Source organism: Rattus norvegicus, chromosome 6, assembly GCF_021556685.1.
Source record: "Rattus norvegicus strain SHRSP/BbbUtx chromosome 6, alternate assembly SHRSP_T2T, whole genome shotgun sequence".
Lineage (NCBI taxonomy): Eukaryota > Metazoa > Chordata > Mammalia > Rodentia > Muridae > Rattus > Rattus norvegicus.
The window spans coordinates 28,998,942-29,024,190 of NC_141539.1; the positions used below are offsets into that span (position 1 = coordinate 28,998,942).

The 25,249-nt window shown below is 44.5% G+C and overlaps 1 long non-coding RNA gene across 2 annotated transcripts in view; it reads left to right on the forward strand.

The window, feature by feature from the left end:
- The first annotated feature begins 906 nt into the window (after positions 1 to 906).
- Positions 907 to 25,249, forward strand: part of LOC103692567 (uncharacterized) — a 121,536-nt gene continuing 97,193 nt past the window's right edge. The window contains exon 1 of one of the 2 annotated variants that reach the window (XR_015622848.1): positions 907 to 974. This is a non-coding gene — a long non-coding RNA (uncharacterized LOC103692567). The remainder of the gene's footprint in view (positions 975 to 25,249) is intronic. The other variant, XR_015622850.1, reaches the window with a different exon arrangement.

Sequence of the window (25,249 nt, forward strand, 5' to 3'; positions counted from 1 at the left end):
AAAACCTGGGAGTACTTTAAGGGGCCCCAGCTCTGATTCTTTTTTTTTTTTTTTTTTTGTTCTTTTTTTCGGAGCTGGGGACCGAACCCAGGGCCTTGCGCTTCCTAGGCAAGCGCTCTACCACTGAGCTAAATCCCCAACCCCCCCAGCTCTGATTCTTAACTCTCTTTAGACTACAAACTCTCTATTTAGATCCCCAGCACTTTTGTTGCAATTTTCTTCTGATCCCCACCCTCCTCCAACTCTCAGGGGGCCACTTTAAGCAAATGTCTTGAGAGGAAAAAGCAGAGTTGAGTATCTGACTCAGCCCCATGCTGACCCCTTTAGCAACTAGATTCAACAACTAAGCAGGGCTCACAGAGAGTGAAGTGACAGCCAGGGAGCCTATATGAGTCTGAGGTAGGTCTCTACACAAATGTGGTTATGGTGTTCTTATGGGATTATTACGGGGAGTGAGTGAGTTTGTCTGCTTTTGGGGCCCTTTTCCTCCTCATCCAGCCTTGATAACGATGGTATATGCCTAGTCTTATTGTAACTTGTTATATTGAGTTTGGTAGACACTCCTGAGAGGTCTGCTCTCTTTTGAAGGAAATGGAGGAGAAACGGATCTGGGGGAGAGGAGAGGTATGGGGGAGCATCTGGCAGGAGAGAAAGGAGATAAACTGTGGTTGGGATGTAATCTGCAAGAGAAAAGAATACATTTTAAAAATTAAACAGGAGAACTAGAATGGAGTTTTTCATGTATTGGTAGTCGTTTAATTTGGTGTGTGTGTGTGTGTGTGTGTGTGTGTGTGTGTGTGTGTGTGTGTGTGTGTGTGAAGTCTGTGTGTATGTGCTATAGCACTTGTGTGTGGGGCAGAGGTCAACTCTCAGGATTCGGTTCTCATATTTCGTCTTGCTGAAGTAGGAAGTGGGGTCTCTCTTGTTCCGGCCCTTGTGTTTTATACTCCAGAAGAGCTGGCCATGAACTTCTGGTAAGTCTTCTGTTTCTGCTTCCCACCTCTCTGGGGGAGGGGGACACTGCAGGTGGTTCTCTATGTGGGTCCTGGGAACCAGACTCAGATGACAGGTCTGGGCATTCCGCAGCCACAGGCATCCTGAGCCAAGGCTTTCTGTGGCCTCTGCTTGTTCATTCTTACTCCGTTTTCAGTCTGCACCCATCGTTTTGACATTGGCACCATCTGGGAACCAGCCTTCGCTCCTTTGTTCCACTTCTCCTGGTGGCTTGTTCTTTTGCGTTTGGTCAGTTTTGAGTTGATCGTGTTTTGCTCACTGTGGGAACCCTGAGGGGCCTGCGTGTTTTCCTGGTTGTGTCTGCAGGGTATCCAGTGTGTTTCTAACTGAGAAGGACTTGAGATGAATTTTCCCCTGGGGGTTCCCTGAACGGGGAGTGTATATTTTCAGACCCCTCCTATGAGGGGGAAGGTTTGTGGTGATAGATTTTGAGGAAACTTGTACTTTTTAAAAATCATTTTTGAGATTAGTTTACAATGTGCTAGATAATAATGGCATTCTCAAACCAAGTATGTTTTACCTCACATCTTCTCCGTCCCTCTCCCCTTGTATCTTTCTGTCTATAAAGTTTCCTTTCTCCTTTCTGTCACATGTATCCTTTTGCAGGCTTGCTCATGTGACACACATATACATATACACATACACTCATGCATGTACACTCACACATTCACACTCACACATACACTCATGCATGCACCAACGCGCACACACACACACTCGTGAGCACGCACACACACATACACGCATACACACAAATATACTCATACATACACACACACATACACACACTCACTCACACATACCACCCTCACCCCAAGCTTCCTCGTTTCCCCCCTTCACTTGGTTTCCTTCCCAGTTTTTAGGCTTTGCCCGTGTAATGCACTTATATCCATTCATACCTAGATTGCAAACTAGGATCTGAATATGAGAGAGAACATATGGGGGCTGCTGCTTTTCTGGTTTGACTCACTTCATTTAATATATGGTTTCAAGCTCTACCCATTTTCCTAAAAAATCAAAATTTGCTGGATTACGAAAAAATAATTAAAATGATGCCACATTATTGCCGGAGACTCGTAACCTTCCAGGTCACTCCTGTGATGATCTTTGCCCTCAGGGATAACCTTTTCCCAAGGGCATAGTTTGTCATGAATCCTGGACTTCCACCTTTTCCTTAGCATCCTAAGCTAAGGCAGAAACCCCCATGACAGTTCAAAGCTCTCCCAACCATCTCTTAGAGCTCACAGATCCCCTTGGCTGATTGAGCTCAGGTTTGCTGAGAGTGAGGCATGTCTGTAATTCCAGCATTTAGGTGGCTGAGGCCAGCCTGGGCTACATAGGGAAGACCCTGTCCAAAAAACAAGGTTTCTTATATCTTTCTTGTACTACTAGATAACTATAGCAAGGGTTTCTCTCCCTCAATGCTTGGCAGTATCTGGCCACTTTTTGTTTTTTAGCCAGAGATGTAAGTCTGCTCCATACTTTGTCACAGGCTCTCCTATGCCTTCTGGGTAGGCTACATCTCTGTTTCCTGTCTGGAGAGTGAGTAGCAAGCCTGCTTGCTCATCATCGGGTCCTGCAGGATGTGTTTCAGCATTTGCTTCCCTTGGGCTCTCTCTGATGGGAAGAGGCAGAGAAACTTGTTCCTAGCTTTGCCAACTTCTAGTTCTGAGGTCAAGATGTTTTTTTGGCATGCTTCCCATTGCCCTGCATTTGAATGGATGCATGTGAGTTCTGGGTGTGTTTTCCTTACTGAGCTACACGTCTGACTTCCATAGAACCAGAAGTCATCCAAGGGCTGGACACGCGCTCCCATGCCCTGCCTTTCTTTGACTGGGCTCACCAGCCAGGAGTTGGGGGATGGCTGTAGTTTCACTGAGGATGAGTTTCCGTTCTTTGGGAAGGAAGTTGTGTGGAAACGTGTCTGGACTTCCCTCTCATTCCAGGTGGTCTGGTGATAGACAGCACTCGCCAAACTGCTCAGAGCTGCAGCCCTTTGAAGGTGTGGGAAGGTGTGTCCTTGCCGGTTCCCAATCCCTTTCTGCAAAGATGAACTCCTGCTGCTTGCCCGCCCATTCTAGTCTCGCCTTCACCATGCTTATTGCCTCCTTGGACAGACTAAGTACTTCTTCAGTCTATGCGCACAATGTCTGGTACGAAGTAAGCACTCAAGTCTTGTTGACTGAATAGCTTTGGGATGTCTTAGAACCCAAGTCATAGTTCATGTCTAGGCTTCTTGATACGAGGACTCTGAATACTTTTTTTTTTTTTTTTTTTTTTGGAGCTGAAGACCGAACCCAGAGCCTTGAGCTTGCTAGGCAAGCGCTCTACCACTGGGCTAAATCCCCAACCCTGACTCTGGATACTTAACTGAATCCCCAAGGCATATCCTGGGTAAGTTCTAATGACATACTGCTACAAAATGAGCACTTCACCTGAATCCAGGAGGCCTGGCTTTCTGGATAAATTCTGTCACCTTTTTGCACCCCCCAGCCCCGTCTTCTGTTTATAAAATGGAGCTGTGACAACTGGCTCTGCCTCCCTTGTTCCCTTGTTAGGATGTGAGAGATAATACAGAGCCTTACAATGCCTTTTCACAGGTCTCGTCATTCTAGAGGAAAGGCAGCTGGTGCCACACAAGACTCTAGGGGTTCAGTCATGGTCACCAGGTCCTGCTTTTAGCCTGACTTATTCTCAGAAACTGAAGCTGGAGGCCAAAAGGAGATGATGTTGAGGGTCTGCAGTGATCTCTGTGGCCACGAGGTGTCACCCTCGGCCTTAGAATGGTAGATTATTACCTCCCTGCCACCGTGGTTCTCTGCAGAGAGCCTGGTTCTTCTGGGCTCCCAGTGCCTGCTCAAACTGGCATCCACACTGGAGGCTATCACAACTATCCATCTTGGCCCTCGTTTCCAGGTACAAGCTCTCATGAAATTCTAATTTATTTTAAATTTTGCCCAACCAGTGCATGACTAGAAATGGCCAAAAATGTTCACGAATTCAATTTCAGGACCCAAAAGCCAGCAAATTTAGAATTGGTCATGGTAAGCCCTCTACCACTCACTCCCTACATTTTTTGCTACTAAAAAAAATGTGTTTTTAAAACCACTGCCTCAGGGTACCCTGGTTATTGTAATAGCAAGACCAGGGAGAAGAGACCCTAAGCCTTACCTGAATCCCTTAAACGGACCAGAGCCCTGGGTGCTCAGGCTTAGTCCCATCTTTCTGGGTCTTTCTTGGGACATTTTCCTGCTGATTGTTCTCTTCTTCTGAAAGACTGTCCTCAGCTATTGGTCCCCGTTTTCCTCATGCTGTGCACGTTAGTTTCTTGGTCCTCTGTGGTCTTTCTTCCCATCATTTCGCCATGTCTCCAGGCACTTGCCACAGCCTCTGTTCTACCTCGTACAACATTCATAACCTTGTAGTAATATAGAAATCCACCTCTCAGCCCCAGACGGTCTGTGGGTTGTCCTCTCTCCCGGAGGACGTCCTCTGCCTTGGAGGATATTGCTTTAAAAACAGCTCAGGTATTTACATGTAAATACATTAAAATTTATCCACCGTCGGTGCATTGTTCCATCAGCTTTGTTCGCTGTGCGTTGTTGTATAACGACCACCTTAAGGTATTTATTTCCTGTGGTGGTTAATCTCGGTTGTCAGTTTGACTGGGCTTAGGAATACTTAGAACACGGGCAAAGCAAACTCTGTGTCGGTGAGAGTTTTCCAGAAAAGATTGGCTCATGGTATCAGCAGATGGAAAATGGGGGAAGCCCTGCCCTCAATCAGGACAGCTGGGTGGGAAACAGTGGCCGCCCGGACTGAAAGCAAGTGAAAGCAAGGAAAGGGAAAGCCCACACGCGTGACGCTCCGCCTGACTTGAGTGTGCACAGCATTTGCTGCCACCTTTGTCAGTGGCTATCACACTCCAGCCTCCCAGACCTTTGAATGTGGAACTTCACATGCCCCCTCCAGGGCAGGCCCTCGGCCTCACACTGGTGTTCAATCATTGGTTCTTCTGTTTGGGGGCTTCTGTCTTCTTCTGAGCAGACGTTCTGGCTTGTCAACTCCCAGGTGGCCACCGTGCTGGCTAGTGTTAGGTCAACCTGACTCTCGAGCTAGAGTTATCTGAGAGATGGGAAGACATCATTCCAGCTGTAAGGAATTTTCTTAATCAGTGACTGATGGCGGAGGGTACAGCCCATAGTGGTTAGTGCTAGCCCCGAGCTGGCGGTCCTGGGTTCTATAAGAAAGCAGACTGAGGGGTTGGGGATTTAGCTCAGTGGTAGAGCGCTTGCCTAGCAAGCGCAAGGCCCTGGGTTCGGTCCCCAGCTCCGAAAAAAAAAGAAGAAGAAAAAAAAGGAAGCAGACTGAACAAGCCAGTAAGCAGCATCCGTCCATGGCCTCTGCATCAGCTCCTGCCTCCTGGTTCCTACCCTGTTTGAGTTCCTGTTCTGGCTTCCTTCCACAATGAACACTGATTTGAAAGCCTAAGCCAAATAAATGCTTTCCTCCCCAACTTGCTTTTTGGCCAGTGTTGGGTCATAGCAATAGAATCCCTAACTAAGATGTGGCATTGTCCCTATTCTAGCCATTTATGCAAATTTAATAAACCCACTCTTATAATTATACACCCAGACAATATATCAGCCTTAGAACAACTCTTTCTGGCTCCGTGTTCTCTCATCTCAGCATTTCTTTTGCTCCTTTGCTGGGTCCTCAGCCACATGGGTCTGATGTCTGCTGCTATGTTGTTGTTTTGCCTTTTCTGTAATTTTGTGAAAATGGGACCTTATGACAATTATATCTCTTGTGCTCGATCTCCTTTCCTTGGCCCAATTAACACCTCCGACACCTTCCCCAAACCCTACTGTTTGTTTTTTTTAGGCTGCTTGCATCCTTTATGGTGTCTCTCCATTCATTCTGATCCCCAAGTCAGCAAGCTGGTTGCTGCTCTGCAGATGCCCCCTTCCCCCTTCTGCTGTTGTCCCCCACGTGTGGGTAGTCAGAAGGTCCTTCAGCCTCCTCCTCTCCACATCTGCTATCGCTCCATTCTCAAGGTCGCATGTAACCGAGGTCGTCTTTGCTTCTTGCCATTCCTAACTGGTGTCCAGACAAGACTTCTTCAGCCTTCCTTTCACAGCCAACAGTGTGACCTAAATTGCAAATCTTCAGCTCCGGTGTTTACCCATAAGCTTCTTAGTTAGCAAACGACAATTCGTGTTTACATTTATTTCTGCCTAAATCTCTGTATCCTGTTTCCACGACTGTTCTCAACGTGCTTGCACTCAGCTATCGCCTGTGACTTTTTCTCAAGGACTGGGCTCACTCTCCCTCCATTTTGCTGTTTTCTCTCTCTTCCTCCACCATCTAGCTAATTCTCCTCTTAAGAGCAAGCCTGCTGACTCCCGCTCTGAAATGCTTTCCTTGGTAGTAACTTCAGGCCTGGTTAGGTCTTTGGAATGTGGCATTCATCATCTTCCATTTCCGGTCCAGCCAGTCCATTTTCAAGATACTAATATGTCTTTCCTACTGGACTTTTACATTCCTTGAGGGCTTCCCTCTTGAATTTATCTTTTTGCCTGATGTTAATCTTGATTGTCAACTTGATTGGACTGAAACACCAAGTAGATTAGTAAAGCTCTTTGGGTATTTTGGGGGACAATTATATCATAAGGGTTCCAACATAATAATTGGCTTAATCTATTGATTGGTTTAAAATTTGCATGGATGATGAGAGGGGGGTGGGGCCAAGTTGGAGGAAGTAGGTTCCCCAGAGGCCTGCGGTTTGCAGCTTTATCATACTCTGACCCCTTCCCGTATGCCCTCAGTTCTGTTTTCCAGCCACCGCAAGGTGAAGAACTTCTCTGTTACCTGTTTCTGCTGTCACGATAGATACTATCCCTTAGCACATGGGAATCATGATCCAAAAAAAACCCCCTTCCTTCCTTAATATTTTGTCATGGTGACACAGGATCCAATATGAGCTGTCAACGAACGCTCCATTAATGGAAGGTGGATGGAAGGAGGTCCAGACGAGGGTTAGGAAGACCTGGCACGGAAAATAAATGTTCCATTTTGCCTTCAATTGTAGGGAAAGGAGAGGAGGAGATAGGATGGGAACCATGCCGAACCTATGAAGGGGGTAGACTGTACAGGAAGGCAAGGTCCAGGGTCTACATTCAGCTCCAACTTCACAGTATCTGCCAAGCTGCAGGGAGAAGGCAGCTGCGTGTCTGCGTGGGTGGAGTATGGAAATGTGTGTACACTTGTGTCTGGAGTGTGGAAGTCAGAGGATAACCTTAGATGTCCTTCCTCAGATGCCTGCCTCCCTCCCTCCCTCCCTACTCTCCCTCCTTCCCTCTCCTTCCTTCCTTCCTTCCTTCCTTCCTTCCTTCCTTCCTTCCTTCCTTCCTTCCTTCCTTTGAGACAGGTCTTCCATGGACTGGAGCCCTTCCTGCAAATTAGATTAGCTGGTCAGCAAGCCTTGGAGATCAGCCTGTGTCTATCTTCCTTGTGCGGAAGTAACAAACGCTTACCATCATGCCTAGTGTTAACTTTTGTTTCATTTTGTTTTTAACCAAAAAAAAAATTAAAAGGACTGTGGGCTGAGAAAAAGCCAGGGAAGGAGATCCTAGATGAGGGGAAGCCACAGAAATGAGAGAAGCACACATTATCAGGTTTCTGTAGAGAAGAGGAGCGGGTTTCTGAGACTCCAGCAGTGCTGCTTCCCAGCACACAGTTGGACAGACTGTGATGGTCATTCCTCACTGTGAACAGTGCACTTGTCATAGCAGTTTCTCAGGATCTTCCTTACCCTACCCAAATTCCAACCAGAGAAGGAGGTAGATCCGATGAGCCTCATTCAACCAGCGTGCCTGCCCCTGAGGCTTTGAGGAGAAGTAGCACTCATGCCCCAGGGCTGGATCTTCCTGTTTCAGTGTCTGTCTCTGAAGTGAGTTAACCACCTCAGGTGTGTGTCAAGATGACATGCATGAAAAGGCCTGTGGCTCTTTGCAGATTCTACAACGAGACAAGAGAGACCCAAGAAAGAACATCAAGAACATCCAGAGGCGGAAGCTATTGTCGGATGGAGAGCAATCTCGGAGTCAATGAAATGTTAGAACAATTTAATATTAGATTAACAGGAGAACTGTGAGTTCCCCAAAGTCTTAATGTCCTCCAGTAGCACAGCTGGGGCAGCTGGCCAAGGAAATTTGATTAGCTGGAGCTTTATGGGAGGCAGCATTTCCTGTGGCAGGCTTTGTTTTGGTATTATTTTTTATGAATGAGAAAACAAATGATCCTCAAAAGGGGTAACCATAAAAAGAAGGTTTTCCCCCAAGCTTCTCTTGAATGGATGTTCTTGTATCAAACAATGCCGAGTCTTCCTGGCTGTCCTGGAACTCGTTCTGTAGACCAGGCTGTCCCCAAACTGGGAGATCTGCCTGCTTCTGCCTCCCAAGCACTGGGATTAAAGGTGTGAGCCTCTACTGCCCGTGTGCTGCTGAGTCTTAGTATCATACTGTCAATCTTTGTTTTGAGTGGGAGATTAGCCACTTCCCTCTGTCTAACCTAGAGGTTGAGGCACAGGCTGCCTGGCTTTAAAACGTGATGCACAATTTCCTAGTCGTAGGAATCAAGCCATGTGTGTAATGGTCCTGTGCCTTCTTCTCATGCCTCTCAGGCTTACTTATTATTTACTGATGTAACCAACAGGAAGCGCTGTTGTATATTGTTGGTGATAATAATGTAGTAATTATGCTTTATATTTGCAGGTATAAACTGGATTTAGTTGTTTTTTTTTTAAAGAAAACCTTTCATATTTCATTCTTGTACGGTGACATAGGCAGGGTGAAGATTACAGTTGCTTTTCCCCCAACAAAGACAGGGTTTCTCTGTGTAGCTCTGGCTGTCCTGGACTCACTTTGCACACCAGGCTGCCCTTGAACTCACAGATATCCATCTGCCTCTGCCTCTGGAGTGCTGGGATTAAAGGTGTGTGCCTCACCTAATTTGTTTTTATTTTAAGTGCAGGGGTGTTTTGTTTGCATGTTAAATCTGCTTACTTCAGGTTAGCAGTGTCCTGGGAGGCCAGAAGAGGACGTTGGGACTAGAATTACAGATGGCTGTCAGCTGCAACGTTGGGTGCTAGGAACCAAATCTGGGTCCTTTGGAAGAGCAGCCAGTGCTCTTAACCTCTGAGCCATCCCTCTAGGTCTACCGTTTTTCTGATAAACAAGGAAAGTTCAGCCCTGAAAGGTCAGGCGGCGGCGGCATCTTGGAGCTTCTTGTTTAGGCGGATTTGACCAGTCATTTACACCGGCAGTAGATTCAGCAGTTGTTGTTAGGGATTTAAGGGTAGGTATTTTGGAGGAGAGGCTCTTAGCCATTTTCTTCTGGACCTCCTGCCCTCAGGATGGCAATCCCTGGGTTCTCAGAATTGAGGGAAGTCCGAGCAGAACAGTGCTCTATGGGCTAGTGTTGCATGACAAACCCTACTTGTTGGGTTTGGAAACAGAGCCTTTCTTCCATTAATTTATTCTTGAGATTATCTTGGATAGACTTTATTTAAAAAGAAACAGAAGTTCAGAGGTGTTGGATAATGTACCCAAGTCTCTCAGGTCATGCAAGGAATTCTAGACAAGCTCTCTCTTGGATAATATATCGTTCAGATTAGAAAACTGATCCAGTAGTACAGAGAGAAGACAATGTGTCAGGAACAAGGCTGGACTCATGTAGGAAGTCAAGGAGTATTTGCCATTAAATATTTGACAATGCAATTTGTCAAATTAGCAATGGAGAAATATCACATGAGCTATTTGGTAGACAACCTTAAACAATTGATAAAACTCACCTTCTACTAGTGATTTCAGAACTTTCTTGGCTAAACAGCCATAAAAGGGAATGTCCTTATGCTGAAGACAGGAGTTTACTGAAGGAGTAATAACAGTGGTGATATTTTCGAAGTTTTCTTGATAAGATCAGAAAGGAGATAATGATGTTCTTCCCTTGCCATTTATTTATCTTGGACACTGTAGCTGAAGTTTCAGCCAGGGAATTAACTGCAGAAGAAATCAGGGTAAAGGAGTCGAAGGAAGAAAAACCCCCGTTCTTGGCAGGTCATGTCTTTGTGCATCTAGGAAGTGCTGGGATTGCACAGATATAGGATCTCAATGATCGGGCTGATTTGGCCAGGTCATCGGCTCTGTGGTCAGTTGTCAATATTTACAGTCAATCAGAAGGTGGAATTTTAAAACGACACAATTTCTAAAACTGCTCTAAATATTAACTATCAATAATAAGTTTAAAGAAAGCCATGTAAAACCTCTCCATGGGTCCCTGCTTCGTTCAGTGTCTTCTGATCGGTATGGTGTGGTGGAGAAGAGTCAGTCTAGTTCTTTTGTACTACTAACAAGACTTCCAGTGTTTTCCAAGATAGGGAGAGGTGCCACATAAACACTTGAAGGTGGGGTGCTTAGCTTATTTTGTCCCTTCTGGTTTTCAGTCCCATGTCCTTGTGCTAGCCACTGGAGCAATCACGCTCCTCTATATTCAGAGCTCCTCTTTTGATTTAGAGCGCAGTTTAGTTTGCTTCTTGATGGTGACCTTCTCTTCCTGCTTCGTTTTCATCTTCCTCCCCATTACTGTTAGTGTCACATCCATCCTCCAGGGTCTTACTGACGGATGTCCTTTGTCTGCTGTCATCGCTTCTTTATCCCTACACATCCATTCTTTTAAAATTGTCTCACTGTCATTTTATTATGGCTGCAGAAAGGAGGAGAAAGGATGAACGTATGAGTTTAATCTGCTACTCCTAACCACACTTCTACACAGGATTATGAAGAGCAAAACAACCAGGCAGTGTTCTTTGTGAGAGAGTCCCTGCAGGCCGCCTGAGCCTGCTCTTCAACCCGTCTACTTCACTGAGTTCTGCTAAGAGATTCCTTTTGCAGGCATTTGAGTTTGCTGCCTTACCAGCCATCCCTGGGGCTCAACCCAGCCTTGAAAACCTATCTTCACACTGTTTTCCTCAAAGCATCCATGCCTGAAAGATTTGGGTTTGATTGACAAGGAGACCGAAAGCTTAAACCTCCAGCCCCCACTTCATTCATGAGATTGCCTTTGGGGGCTTGAATGAACATAGACTAGTTTGAACAATGCCATTAATTAAAGCATATTCTAATTGATTGGCTAATCCCCAGGTAGCTTAAGTTTAAGGAGAGAGAAACGAAAGAAATAAAAATAGATGCTGAAATGTCACTAGGAAATGCTTCCTTTTCATCCAAACTTAGGCACCTAAGAGAAAAAGTTATCCAACTTGTAGATAAATGGATGGCTCTCCTCACTCATTCCATCATTGCCTTCTACCCCCATGAACCCACAGTGACCCTAACGGTGAGACTGTGGAGTGAATGAATAAATACAGTGAATGACCAACAGTGGGGTGCCTGTGCTCACGTTATATACCCACTCCATGTTGTGGGATCTCAAGACAGTTCCTCTGCTTTCCTGCGCTTGGTCTCTTATCTTCAAGACAGCCTTCGTTTCTCAGACACAATGTCTCAATTGCAATAGCAATCCTCAATAATATTAATGGCGTTTATATTTTATAACACACAAACTGTAAAGCACTTTCCCGTGTATTGTCTCATTTCAGAATCATGACATGTTATAGAGTTGGTACTAATAGGGAAACTGAGGCTTTCGGAGGTAATGTAATTTATTAAAATTAATTAACTATTCATTTATGAACTAGGAATCTGGACCTTGGGGCAGTATACTTATCTCACTGACTTATACTTTCTTGGAAATCATAGTGGCTCCCTGATTTTTGTTGCTGTAACAGAAAAGCATAGTATACTGAGATGTATGAAAATGCACATCTATGTAATGGATATGATGAAGCAATAGGAAATGCCCTTGATTCTAGAAGGTTCCAATGTCTTGACTTGATGGTAATCTCTCTCTTTTCCTTCTGGTTTCTACATCTGTGAAGGCCCAGACTTGCTTTGTGATCACATGTTTATACTTAATCTGAGCCTTTAAACCACCTGACCCTTGGAAGCCCTTGAAAGACTACCTCTGTATCATGATCCCCAGTTATTCTGTCCTTGAGTGTTTATTAAGTATCTCCCAGGAATGCTAACAGAAATATATAACATATAAATATATATCTGTCTTCAAGTTGACATAGTCTCATGGTCATGTCAGGTGGGTTCATTCATTTCCCCATTATATAAAACAATCTATAGTTTATATATCTTTGCTTTTTGGTATGTTGCTTGTGATATGTGTGTGTGTGTGTGTGTGTGTCTGTCTGTCTGTCTGTCTGTCTGTCTGTCTGTGGCAAACATCTGAGAGTGTCGGTGCATACTCCCATGGAGGTAGAGGCCAGAACAGAATGCTAAATGCCTTTCCCCATTGCTCTCCTCTATTGTCCTAAGACAAAGTCTCTCACCAAACTGAAAACTTGCTATTTTGACTAAGTTGGATGGCCAGCAAGCCCGCAGGACCAGAAGGTCCTCCCCTGCAACCTCCCCTGCCCCCCAATGCTGGGATTGTGGCCACATGCAGTTATGCCTGGCTTTTTACATGGGTGCAGGCAACTGGGACTCAGGTCCTCATGCTTATGTGGCCTGTAAATTAGTAGGATTCTTAAGCAAGGTGTAGTGACTAATAATTGGTAATCCCAATACTGGGGAGGCAGAGGTAGGAGGATCAAGAATTTAAGGCTATCCTTGGCTACACAGTGAATTTGAGGTTAGCCTGGGCTAAATGGGTGCCCACCTCAAAACTATTCTGTAGGATTTTTAGTTAAAAGCCTACAAAAGGATGTCTTTTGAAATTTCTCAGTTGTACCTTTATCCTTCATGCTTAGGGTAATCAATCTGTGTCATATCACGGGTGGTGGGTAACTAGAACACCTCCTTACGTACTGTCTCGTTGGCAATTAGAATTTGTAAGTATTGACCCTATTCACATTAGCAACTGGAATTCGTGTTGACTGTCTTCAGGAATAAACTTGCTGTTGAATATTTCCCAAATTTGAAAATTTCTCAGACTCATGAAAATGCAGCTACTGTTTCTAGCTTGAGAGACACTGTTGGAGAACCCCACTATTAAGGTCACAGTCTACCATGTCCAGATAGCTCTCCGACCTCTGTGAAAAATGGAGAATCCCCTTTTTCAGCAGGGGTCCCCTTTCTTTCTCTACCAGGCCTTGTTTGGAGAGTGTCTCTGAGCACAGAGGCCTGACCTTATTTGGAGGATAACCCTGCACAGAACTTCCTGTGAGTGCTGCACGATTCAGCACATGAGCTCAGTCTCCCCACCCCATATGATAGTGAGGAACCGTGTTATGACCAGTTGGCCCTTTCTGCCTGAACTCCTAAGAGACTCTGTAGACCCTAAAAGTCAAAGTAGATCTGTCTCACAGAATCACCCTCCCAGAAATTCTTCATCATACTCACGGTCATCCAAATCCCACTTGCTGTGTCTGCTCCCTCTGCCCTCGGGACCGGTGACCAATGACCCATGAGGAAAAGGGAGACCCACGAGACCCTTCAGTGAAGAACATTTGCAGTTCTGGATTCCAGTGTAGTCAACATATAATTATAGCACTAATAGTGAACTCTTTTGGCAGTGTTTAGTTACCAGGGCCCAGTCATCAGATGCAGAGCCCACTCACGTTAGGCGTTAAAGACGATCATAGAAATGACAATAGAACATCTTCCAAAACCTTCAAGTTCCTAAGGACATATTTACACACCCACTGGAGAAACTTTGAAATATTTACCTCCGTTAAAGGAAAGGTGTGAACTCCCATGCTGAATGAACTAATAGCTCACCACTTGTCTGGTTTCGGATGCATGGTGAATCTCTCATCTGAGGTGACTCAACTTCAACAGGATCATGTCTTGTCCATCCCACAGGAAACTGCTTGGAGGATTGGGAAGATGTCACAGGGTTGCAGATTGGATAATCTATGTGCAGACCACAGTGTACTAAATCATTTGGGTCCCGTGAAAGTTTACTGTAAGTTTCATTGGCAAACTGGAGGGTGAACTGTTTTTTTAGTGTGGTTTTCTGGTAAATAGAATGTTTCCACTTACCCTGTTATGTCTCTAGCCGCCAGCCTCATTGGCATAAAGAGCTCACTGTGCCACTTTGAACCATTTCTGTTTCAACATGTGGAGCTGAGTTCACGAGCTTGCAACTTCTAATAGCTCTCAACTCAGAGAGCCACCGAATTCCAGGAGAAGAGGAAGGAGCCACGCTTCTCAACTGGATGGTTTTAGGAGACCCCCAACATGTTTCCTTGCCTTCACCTGTCACCTTCTCCAGTCTTTTCACACACACAATACTGTAGTTGCCTCATGCCTTGTTCCCTACCAGCAGACTCTGAAGGAGGGTTTGGAGGTGCTTACACAGGGATTTATTAAAAGAAGGCCCTTCAGAGAAATGGAGTGAGAAACACAAGGTGGTGGTGAGGGTGGGGACGGGAGTGGCGGTGTCAGGAAGGAAAGCCAAAGCGTCATCTCAGCTGATGTTCACCCTTTCCTGGGTCCCACGGAATGACCTGGAGAAGAAATAGTGCCTCTCAGAAAGCCCCTTCCTGAAGCAAGGAGGCTAGTGCTTTTTTTGTTGTAGCATCCAGGTAGTGGCTACGGGCGGCCCAAAGTAATGGAGCATTGACTAAAGCAATTCTTCAAAGAAAGGACAACTCTTTTAGTGGCCAGTGCTTTCCCAACTGGGATGGATGCTCACTCTCGAAATGCGCGTGCTGGCCGGGTACCAGGTGTGCATGTTACGCCAGGCAAGCCTGAAGTGCGGGTTTGACACTGGCAGCTGCTGAATGACTTGCCGAGCAGCACATGGTCAGAGCATTGGGATTATAGCCTGCATCCCTTCAAGTTTGACCTAGCTTGTGTGCTGTTTGAAAGCCCAAGGCCATAAATAGGTATAGTTCAATGCTTTATGTAAGACTAGCTTTTCTTCCTTCCTTTCCTTTTACTGTGGAGCAAACAAAACAACAACCATACAAAAAACAAAATATAACAGCAAAAAGAGGCAAACCCCTAAAACGTCAATGTTTTTCATAATTCTGAAAGTGTGGTGGGTGCTTTCTGGCCCGGAGAAGGACAAATGGGAAAAGGACCTCAGAGAGAGAGACTCAATAGAATACAGACTCTCTCCCTCTCCTCCTCTCTCTTTCTTTCTCAGATGTATGTATGTATGTATGTATGTATGTATGTATGTACGTATGCACGTACACTGTACTGTCTTCAGACACACCAGAAGAAGGTATTGGACCCTCTTACAGATGTTCCTGAGTCACCATGTGGTTCCCGAGACTTGAACTCAGGACCTCTGAAAGCAAAGTCAGCGCTCTTAACCACTGAGCCATTTCTCCAGCAGAGCACAGACTCCTAATTATGGTAGACTCAATATTAAAAATCTTCTCTGAGTTGTGAATGGGCATGTCAGTGGGGTCTCTAGAACATGATATTCTTAGAGTTAGGCAGGAAGCGAAGCAGTTATAAAATAGGGTAGCAAGGACTCATACACTCTCCTGTACTGTGGACCCACATCACTGATGCCACTAAGAGCAATGCTTCCTGATACACTCTCATCCCGCTCAGGGTAGGCTCAGGACTGGGTAGGAGCGTGACTGGGCCCTCAGTTGAACACGGCTTGGTGAGGAAAGGCTTATAGGCAGTATGCTTAGATTTAAGTTTCAGGAACAGGTAGTACTTTGAATTTGAGAAGTTAGAATGAGGAGCTAGTCCCAAGGGGACTGACTCTCTTTTATTTTGTTACAAACTCACCGTTGCTTCATTTTGGCAGAATTAAGCTTGTCCCCGAAGCTAGATGGTTTGATGATCTTGACAGTAATTGCAGATGTGGTCTGGAAGCTGGCGTCAAGGAGAGGCGCTGTCACCGCAGTCTGCATCCCCGCGTGCTCTATTGACTAGTAAATATGGCACAGAAAATTTCAAGCATAGTGATTACTCAGCCAACTAGATCAAATCCTATTTCCAAAAGCTGTTTTCTCACAGAGCTAATGTGTTTCTTCCTGACTTACTCTGATCAGTGGGGCATCTAGTTGTAAGGAACAGATTGGAAATTATTTTATTGATTTTTTTTTCTTCTTATTTACTAAAGGTGAGAGAAAATTTCTCTTTCCCGAGTGTTGTTCAGCCCTGAGTCAAGTTAAGGACACTGGGAGGTGTTGGAAGAGTGGGTCACAGCCTGGTGTGACTGCTTTGTCACCTAAACAGCTTGAGGTACCAAGCCCATATGGAGCAGTGGAGTGACTTTCTTCTGCTGTCTTACAGGGGAAGTCAGCTATACCTTATGGTCCCAGCTACAGTGGTCATTGCAGTTGGCAGCCACAGTGCCCTGGGTCTTGGTGGCTCAATTCAAGGGTGTCAGAGGTCCTTAAGTCTCATCAGCACCCTGTAGATCATAGTATGGGGCTGCAAAGCCTCTTCTGGCTCAAGTCCTTTGGGAAATATAGGTTGGATTTTTTTCCTTTCATCCCTGTCTACTCATCTTTCATCACCTGGGAAAATGAAAACAGCTTTCCTACCCACACAAAACAGGGGGAGGGCGTGCGATAGATCATTCCTCGCTTTCACTTCCTCACAGACCCTTTCTGTTCTACCCTCGAATTAAGAGTGAATATCGTGATTAGGATGTCTTCCCATGGTCCTCTCTGTTTTTTAATCCCCTAAATGATTTCTAAGGTTATGCAAAGTGAGGACTTTAATATTCACGTTATTAGAAAACATTAATTACGTACCATGACAGGCTACTAAGAAGCTTTACCTGCATTGCTTCATTTAATCCTCAAAAGAACTCTATGAATTAGCTAATCATGACTAATTCTAATTTATACACCCTAGAGATGTTGGACTTGGAATTCAAAGAGAGACATGTAACCTAGTCCATGCCCTTCACCATGTTGCTGGGCCATCTTCCAGCTCACTGAGGGTGAAGCCATAACTTACTGATAAGTTTGTTGTGGGGGGCCTGACTCATGATGGTCCATTGATCTTTGCCCCCAGTCCAAGAATAAGTCCTTCCTATGGAGGTGCCATGGTGATCAGAATAGATTCTCAGAGCTAGGCAAGTGTACCAAGATATAGCAGGTTCACTCTCAACCGTCTATACCATCCTGGATAGCACTTCCCATTCATTGAGAACAGGGAAAAAGGTGATCCTTAAGTGTAGGAAGGAACCATATTGACCAATTCATCATTATCATGAGAGAGAGACAGTTAATCGCCTGATTAGACTTACAACCCTCTTCCTACCTTATATTCATCCAAGGGTAGGGATAGATAATTTAGTTGTGATTAGTCCTCAGGAACCTAGCAATAGGAGACCCCAGAACCAGTGCCGAAGGGAGCACATCCCTGCCAGTCCCCTGAGCACCGAGGCTAGGGACACCACCAGGGCTTTTAGAGAGATACAAGTGCTAAGGAGCTCCATCTGCATTCAATTAAGTAGACTCGGCATCCCATTAGCTCCTGTGGGTATGATGCAGCCTGGTAAATTGGTCAGCATCGTCCATGTTTCACATAGAAATAGAAGTACAGAGGCAATAGAACCCGAGTTCTCAACCCTGGGGGCAATTTAAATCACCTGGAAAGCACAGCCGAGCCCAGGCCAATTAAATCAGCATCTTTGGCATCCGGTCTAAGCGTGAGCATGTTTTTAACGCTCTGCAGTCAGTGCTGAGGATCATCGAACGAAAGGTAAATGCACTATGAAAATGTCTTCTAGGTAAACTACGGCACAGAGGTAAGCCTGGTCATTAGTGCACAGGAGGGTTGACCAGCCCAGAGAAGGTGGGGATGCCTGGGATGGTCGCATTATGGAGACAAGTAGGGGATGTACAGAGAATGAGGGATGAAACAAATGTTGAGCAGATGGCAGTGCAGCTGCTTCGAACTCTGATGAAATGAAGGGATGGTGCAGGGACGGTGTTAGTTGGCAGTAGTTCTAGCCAGGCGCTGGTGTGGTGCAGGGACGGTGTTAGCTGGCGGTAGTTCTAGCCAGGCGATGGCATCGGAGGGCTATTGTTTGAGAGTTTGAGGGTATACAGGTGCAGACACGTCCAGAGGTAGTAGTTGTTGGAATTTCTGCACACCCATTGAATAAGACCATGAGCTTTGGAAACATCAAGGGCAGCAGTAGCAGCCTAAGGCCAAGAACAAAGGACATAAATCTAGGAAGGAGCAGGAAGAAGTATACGTGGGCCTTCGAGGTAGATTAGACAGGTGTGTAGAATTCCAGCCCACTGGAACCCATATTGGAAACTGATATTTGTGAAATGAAGTACTTTAGAAAGACATCTCATAGGAACATTTAAAATGGCGTGTGCAGTTTATGCATATGATAAAAAGCAAGAGAATTGCAGAGGATGTGGCGCTTAAACGTTGGTTTACATGTTCTTTGTGATTTAGTTAGATGAAAATCCGTACTCTATTCTCTCACTCTCCAGTTGAATAATAATGAATTATAATGACTCCTGAATATAAGCCTAGGAGAAGGAAGAAACGTAGAGAGCTCCAGAGGGAAGCCAGGAGGTTAAAGAAAGGAAGGAGCCTAGAGCTGTGTGTTGTAGACTCTTGCCTCACTCTTGTAATTGGAAAGGCTCATCAGCAGGACGGCTTGCTCTGGGTGTGAGTGGACACTGAGTGGTCACGCACTCGGCTTGGAGGCATTTAGTTCTGAGAGGCCCAGAGAGGGTAAGACAAGTTCCATTGTCATTAAATGATCCCACCCCCCTGCTACCATAACCCCAATGGATGTCTTCGGGTGACCCTAGTCCCTCACCTCCAGGAGTCAAGTCATCTGGAGTAGATGAAAACTGTAGGCCACCCTCGTCAGGACAGAGGATGTTTATACAGTAAGGCAGGATTTCTTTCCATGTTCGGCGTTGTAATGAGAGCCAGTCAGCTCACAAAGCGTGGTATACGACAGCAGTTAAGATGTTAGTATGGTAACAGTCTAGGACATTAGGGTATATTTCAGCTGTGTTGGTCTACTTTTTACTTCAAACCTGGTGCTTAAAGAAAATCATTATACCTTAGAAACCAGGTGAAGCTGCTGGTATAGGAAGCTCTTAAGCCCTGTACCGAGGAGAAGAGGCCATTGCAATATTTATACGTGGTGCTCCACTTTAAATTAGGTCTGCAGCTTTGCTCGTCTTCCCTGTCTCTCTCCTCCAAGCAAACTGATGAGACCAACTCTGACACAAGGAGGACTTTCCATGCTGCAAATTATAGAGGGGAAAACAAAACATGATTTGCAAACGCTGTCAAGGAGACATCTCTTTCTAAAAGCTACAATAAAGTGGAGCACAAACTGGTCTGGGAAGAGCGTCATGTGCCTGCAAATGAGGCGACCATGGTAATGAGGGTACTAGGCACGCTGCCCGCTATGGTTTGGATATGGTTTGTCATGGGGCCTCCCACTTCCTGAATAGATAATGCTGTTTTTATGCCTCATCCTGCATTCTGCCTTCAGAAGGTAACTGCACCTTTAATTCCTGAGTGTTTGTGTCCTGAATTAGTTTGTTCCTTGCTGCCTCTCCCCTGCCACCCCAGCAAGTTAAGTAAACAAATCTGAGGTCCAAGTTAGGATGCAAAGGATTTGTTAAATTCCTCCCCATCATTAAATTTTTTGTTGATTCTATTCTTGTTGACTTTCTGGTTCCCAGTTCCTTGTATTTATTTCCTTATCACCATTTTTGTGAAATCTGAGATGGAATAAGAAGCAAATGGTAGGATTTTGTCTACTGGGAAAATCCCAGCATCCTTTGGGGAAGCTACTAAATGGCCGCTTATGAAAGCATCTGACCACAGTAGAACTTGCACTGGGTTCTTCTGGGATATAGGAATTCCGGTGTAAATGTGCATACACATTTAGGTCAGATTACTCATCATAGTAGCAGGGAGATATGAAGGGACAAAAGTAACTGTGTAAAAACCCAAACTTGTAGCAGAATGTAAAATGGCAGTTACGGGGAGGGAACTGGAGTAATGGCTTAGTGGTTATGGTACTTGCTGCCCGTGTAGAGGGCCCTGTTTGGTTTCCAGCATCCATTCGATGTCTCACAACCAGCCTTAACTTCAGTGCCAGGGACTCAATCCCTTCTTCTGACCTCTGCAGGCACTAGACATGCAACACAGTCCACACAAGTACATGCGGGGGCAAGATATTCATACACATAAAATGAATAAATCATTTTTTAAAGAAAAGATTGTAGTTACAACTCAAATTTCTTTTATTTCATTCCGACTTTGGATTTTTCAAAGTTCTAAGAGAGAAAATTGGGGGATAGGGCATTTTATATCCGCTTAAAATTTGTTGGTTTCACAAAGGGTTTTGTTAATCTGAACAGAACTTTACTTTCAGAACAGAACAGAACTTTCAGAACAGAACAGAACTTTCATAACAAGTTCATGAAATAAAAGGCAATGTTATTATGGTGGTGTGTTCTGGGCCCCAGGGCACTGTAGAGGGGCACATTGCCTTTGTCTGCTGGGACTGTCTCAGGTTCAGCCTTGAAAGGCAGGAGTATCAGCTGGAGTGACCCAGAGCAGGCAAGTGCCAAAGCCGGGCTTTGAACTGCTGTGGCCTGTCTTGGCTTTAACTGCCACACTAACCATGTTATGTGACTCAACTCCTTTCAGTAACCCAAGAGTGTAATTCTGCCTGGGGTGCACAGGACACTGGAAGCAGTGGGGCAGGGCTTAAGGGAATGACAGGTCTCTGAGTTTTAGAAGGAATGCATATGGGAGGCAAGGTTCTTGTACTGTGCAAGGTTCTCACTGTATGTAGCATAGCTGTTCTTGATTTCTGTGCATGGAAATTGCACTCTACTTAGAGCTTAAATGCACTAGCTTATGGTGTTGCCATAATCAGACCTGTCAGGTCCTAGAATAAGGATAGACTGTGTAGATCTTTACTACAAAATTGAGGGTACTGATTAGCCATCCGTATAGGATTAATTTATTTTCAAACTCATTCATTCATTCATTCATTCATTCATTCATTCATGTTTGTATGAGTGTTTTGCCCGCATGTATGTATTATGGTTACCATCTCTGCGCCTCGTATCTGAGGAGGTCAGAAGGAGATGCTAAACTCCTGGAACTGGAGTTATGGATGGTTGTGGACCATCCACTTGGGTGCTGGGAACCAAACCCAGGTCATCTGCAAGAGTAGCAAGGGCTGTGCTTGTAACCGCTGAACCATCTCTCCAGATCCTGGCTAATTTGTTGTGAACGACTGTGCTAAAGTAATTAAAAAACAAGTGGCTGGCAAGAGTAGTCTTTTTAATGTGTGTGGGAAGCGAGTTCATCCTTTTGCCATCTTTATTTTATAAAATGAAGCTACTCTTTATTTTCATACAAAAAATGACTCTCTACTTAGAAACTGAAAATCACTGGGCCACAATGGAATTAAACTTAAAATCAACACATAAGAAATTTGAAAAACTCTCAGATATGTAACATTTAAGCAATACACTTTTAAATAATCTGTGAATGAAAGAAATCACTAGGGAAATTAGAGAAATTTTTAACTGAATAAAATGTACTCAACTGTATGAAGGCAGCCAAGGCAAGGTTTAGAGGGAAATTTACAGCTTTAAATGCTTCCATTGGAAAATGGGAAGACCTGAAAGTTAGTAATCTAAGCTTCTACTCTTAGAACTGCAAAGCAAAGGGCAGATTAAATGTAAAAGTAGAAGGAAAAATGACCAGACAAGAAACCAGTAATATAAAAACCAGACAAGCGTGTACCAGGGCTGGTGAGATGGTTCAGTAGGTAAAGTGGCTTGCTGAACAGGCCTGGTAACCCAAGTTCAATTCCCAGAACCCACATACAAGCAGAAAGAGAGAAACAAATGCCAACCAGCTGGTGAATGACCAAGCACAATGGAGTACTATTTAGCACAGAAAAAGAGCAGATTGATTCGTTCATGGATGACTCTTAGGCCTGGAGAAATTAGACACAAACGGCCCCCACACAGTATGATTCTATTCATATATAAAGTTCTAGAAAAGAAAAAAAATCTAGCAATGTAGAAAATAGATCAGGGATTGCCAGGGATCAGTCCCAGATAAGCACAAAGTATCTTTTGAGGGCTGGGCTTGGTGGCACATGCCTTTAACCCCATCCCTGAAAAAGCAGGAGCACTTGGAACTCTGTAAATTCAAGGCCGGCCTGGTCTACATAATGAGTTACAGGATAGCCCGACATAGTGAGAGCTAATTTAAAAAAAAAGAGAGAAAAACCAAATCAAAACCGCCAAACCAGACCAAACCAAAAGAATAGAAACAAACAAACAAACCACACCCCTCAAACCCTTTTGAACTACACTGAGTAGATGAATGAGTTGTGTGTCATTCATACTTCAGTGAGATATTAAAACGGACTGTAGAGAGCTACTTACTAAAGGTAAAACACGATTTTTCTGTTTATATTTCCAGTACACACGGACAGCATTTTCTCTGTACTTGTTCTTCTGCCATGCTCGCAGCCTGCAGCGTCGTGGGTATTTGCAGCTAACTTTAGCAAACTGTTTGCATTGGTACCCGTGGACTCCTAGTTGGAGCTGAACAGCTTTTCCTGATGGTATGGTAAAGTGGGAAAACTTAAATCCACATGTCTTCATTATTTTATGAGACATTGAAAAACATCGTCACAAAATTTGTGAAAATTTTGGCTAGGATTCTTTGCAGGGAAAATGTATATGCTCACTTACTTTGTAGACTTCATATTACCCCATATGAGCACACAAATGCACACACACACACACACACACACACACACACACACACACACACGTGCGCGCACACATGTACAGCACTTTGTTTAAATGTTAGTAATAAGAATACTTCTGCAAATGACCACATCACAACGAGAATCTGGATATTTCCTGTTAGAGGTCAATGCTGCTTTGAGTATTCTGTTATTGACGATCTTTCAGCAAATTCTGTGTGTGTGTGTGTGTGTGTGTGTGTGTGTGTGTGTAGATGGATGCCAGAAGAGGATGTTGGATAACCATTCCATTATTCTCTGCCTTATTCCCTTGGCCAGAACCTCTCATTGAGCTAGGTTGATGGCCAGCAAGTCCAGTGCTACTTGTCCTTGACCCTCCACCACAATGTGGTTACAAGGCATGCATGGCCACCCCAGCTTATTACATGGGTGCTCAGAATTTGAACTCAGCCTCTCTTCTAGCAAGTGTACCAACCCACAGAGACATCTTCCCAACCTTAATCCACTTTCTAAGGATAAGGAATATTAATTAGAGGGCTTCACTACTTCACTGGTGAACCTAATTCAGCTTCTAATTCAAACCAGGGTTGTTTACGCACCTTGTCACTTGAAAGTCAGGGGACGCCTTTAGTTGAATCAAGAGCAGAAACCAGGCAGACAAAGGCTGTTAAGACAACAGTTTACCTTCCCCCAATGGTTTAGCTTTGCTCTTTGAGTTCAATGTGGATTTTATTCGCAAACATCCATTTGTCTGATGACCTGAACGTTTTCTTTTTTGATAAAATGTAAAAGGTAGAAATACTGAATTTCTTTATTCTTTCAAGTGGTCAAACCATCAGAATAGAAGTGGAAAAAAAAAAACCCAAACAAACATAGATATATTATGGCTTCAGTATTGCTCTATCCCAAGGCCTATAAATACTCAACAATGTCAAAATGAATTCACTAAAAGCAGCCCCCTTTTGTGATTCATGAGGTCGGCAAGTGAGGGAAGGGACTGGGAGAAATATGTAATTAGAAGTGGGAGAATAGCTTTGCATCCAAGAAGTATGAAGCGCTGATATCTGGGCTCAGGCTGGAGGCCCTCAGTAGGCTCCTGAATCAAGCAGAGAAATAGCTTTCTTTCTTCTTTAGTGGCATGAGTGTTGACCCTGTCAACTTCAGACTGAAGGCCCCCTGAGAGGGCTGGTACAGCCCGTTCTTGAGCCCTGCTCCGAGACACTTGAGTCTCTGCTGCTGCACAGGGTTGGGGTGGGGGAGGTGTCTCCTTTTTATTTAACTTATTTTTGGGGGAGAGGGGGTGAGCATTCATTGTGTACCCTTGACTGACTTGGGACTTACTCTGTAAATGAGGCTGGCCTCAAACTCAGAGATCCACCGTCATCTGCCTCCCGAGTGCTGGGATTAAGGACCTGTGTCACTACCCTCGGCAGCGTTTTCTAAAACAGGCTTTAGGTAAGGTTGCTGACAACTCTAAAGTTTACAAATCTCTGTTATTCGGAAGTGTTGCTTCTATTTATCCCCCTGCTTCATCCAAGTCTTAGGAGAGATTTAAAGACAATCCTACGATTGAGCTAATAACTGGCTACAGCTTAATGTGCTGCTGCTAATGTAGTATCTACATTCTCGGTATTGATTACAGTCTGGTTCTTCACCTGAAGGAATGAGCCTGAGAGGCGGGCTTTTCACAAGCCTCAGTGGGTAGACGTGGATAAAAAGAGTTCGGTCCCCAGCTCCGAAAAAAAAAAAAATGAACCAAAAAAAAAAAAAGATTTAAAAAAGAGTTCACACAACAGGAGTAAATTCAGTTTGCTTTGTGTCTTTGTTGGATGCGGGCCAGGCTCTGGTGAGACCCTTAAATGTGTGTTGGCCCCTGAGGGCCGCAGGAACTCACTTGGTGCTCTTGGTTTTGTGAATCAACCCTTGTAGCTTGGCTTGCTGGTCTGAAAGACACTCTCAAAGAGAGAAAGGAAGAAGCCATTAATGAAGTTCAGAACACGATTCTGTCCATCTTTGACTCGGACTGTACTTTGTGGTATGGGCTTGCTTCTGTGTGGGAGTCTAGTCTGGCAGTTCTTAAAACATGTCCACTGGAACAGTGCTTCATCCGTCTTCTCAACAACCAATTTATCGAACGGCTTTCATGCACTGGGCTCCATCATATAAATTACAGTATTATATGGATTGCAGTAGGGAATTAAAAATATCTGTATTCCTCCAGGGCTTATTAATCTACTTGTGAAAGGGGAATGTGTGGATTTAAAAAAAATACATGAAAAGGCAGGAAGCATTTGTAACGACTGCTTTTATTAACCGCAGATTTTCCTATTCATTGTAAATTACTGTAAGAGTTGGTCAGGTTTTGAGAACGCCCAACGTATCATTTGACCTGCGAGCCTCTAGGTCTTTTGTCTGTTTTGTTTTAAGAAAT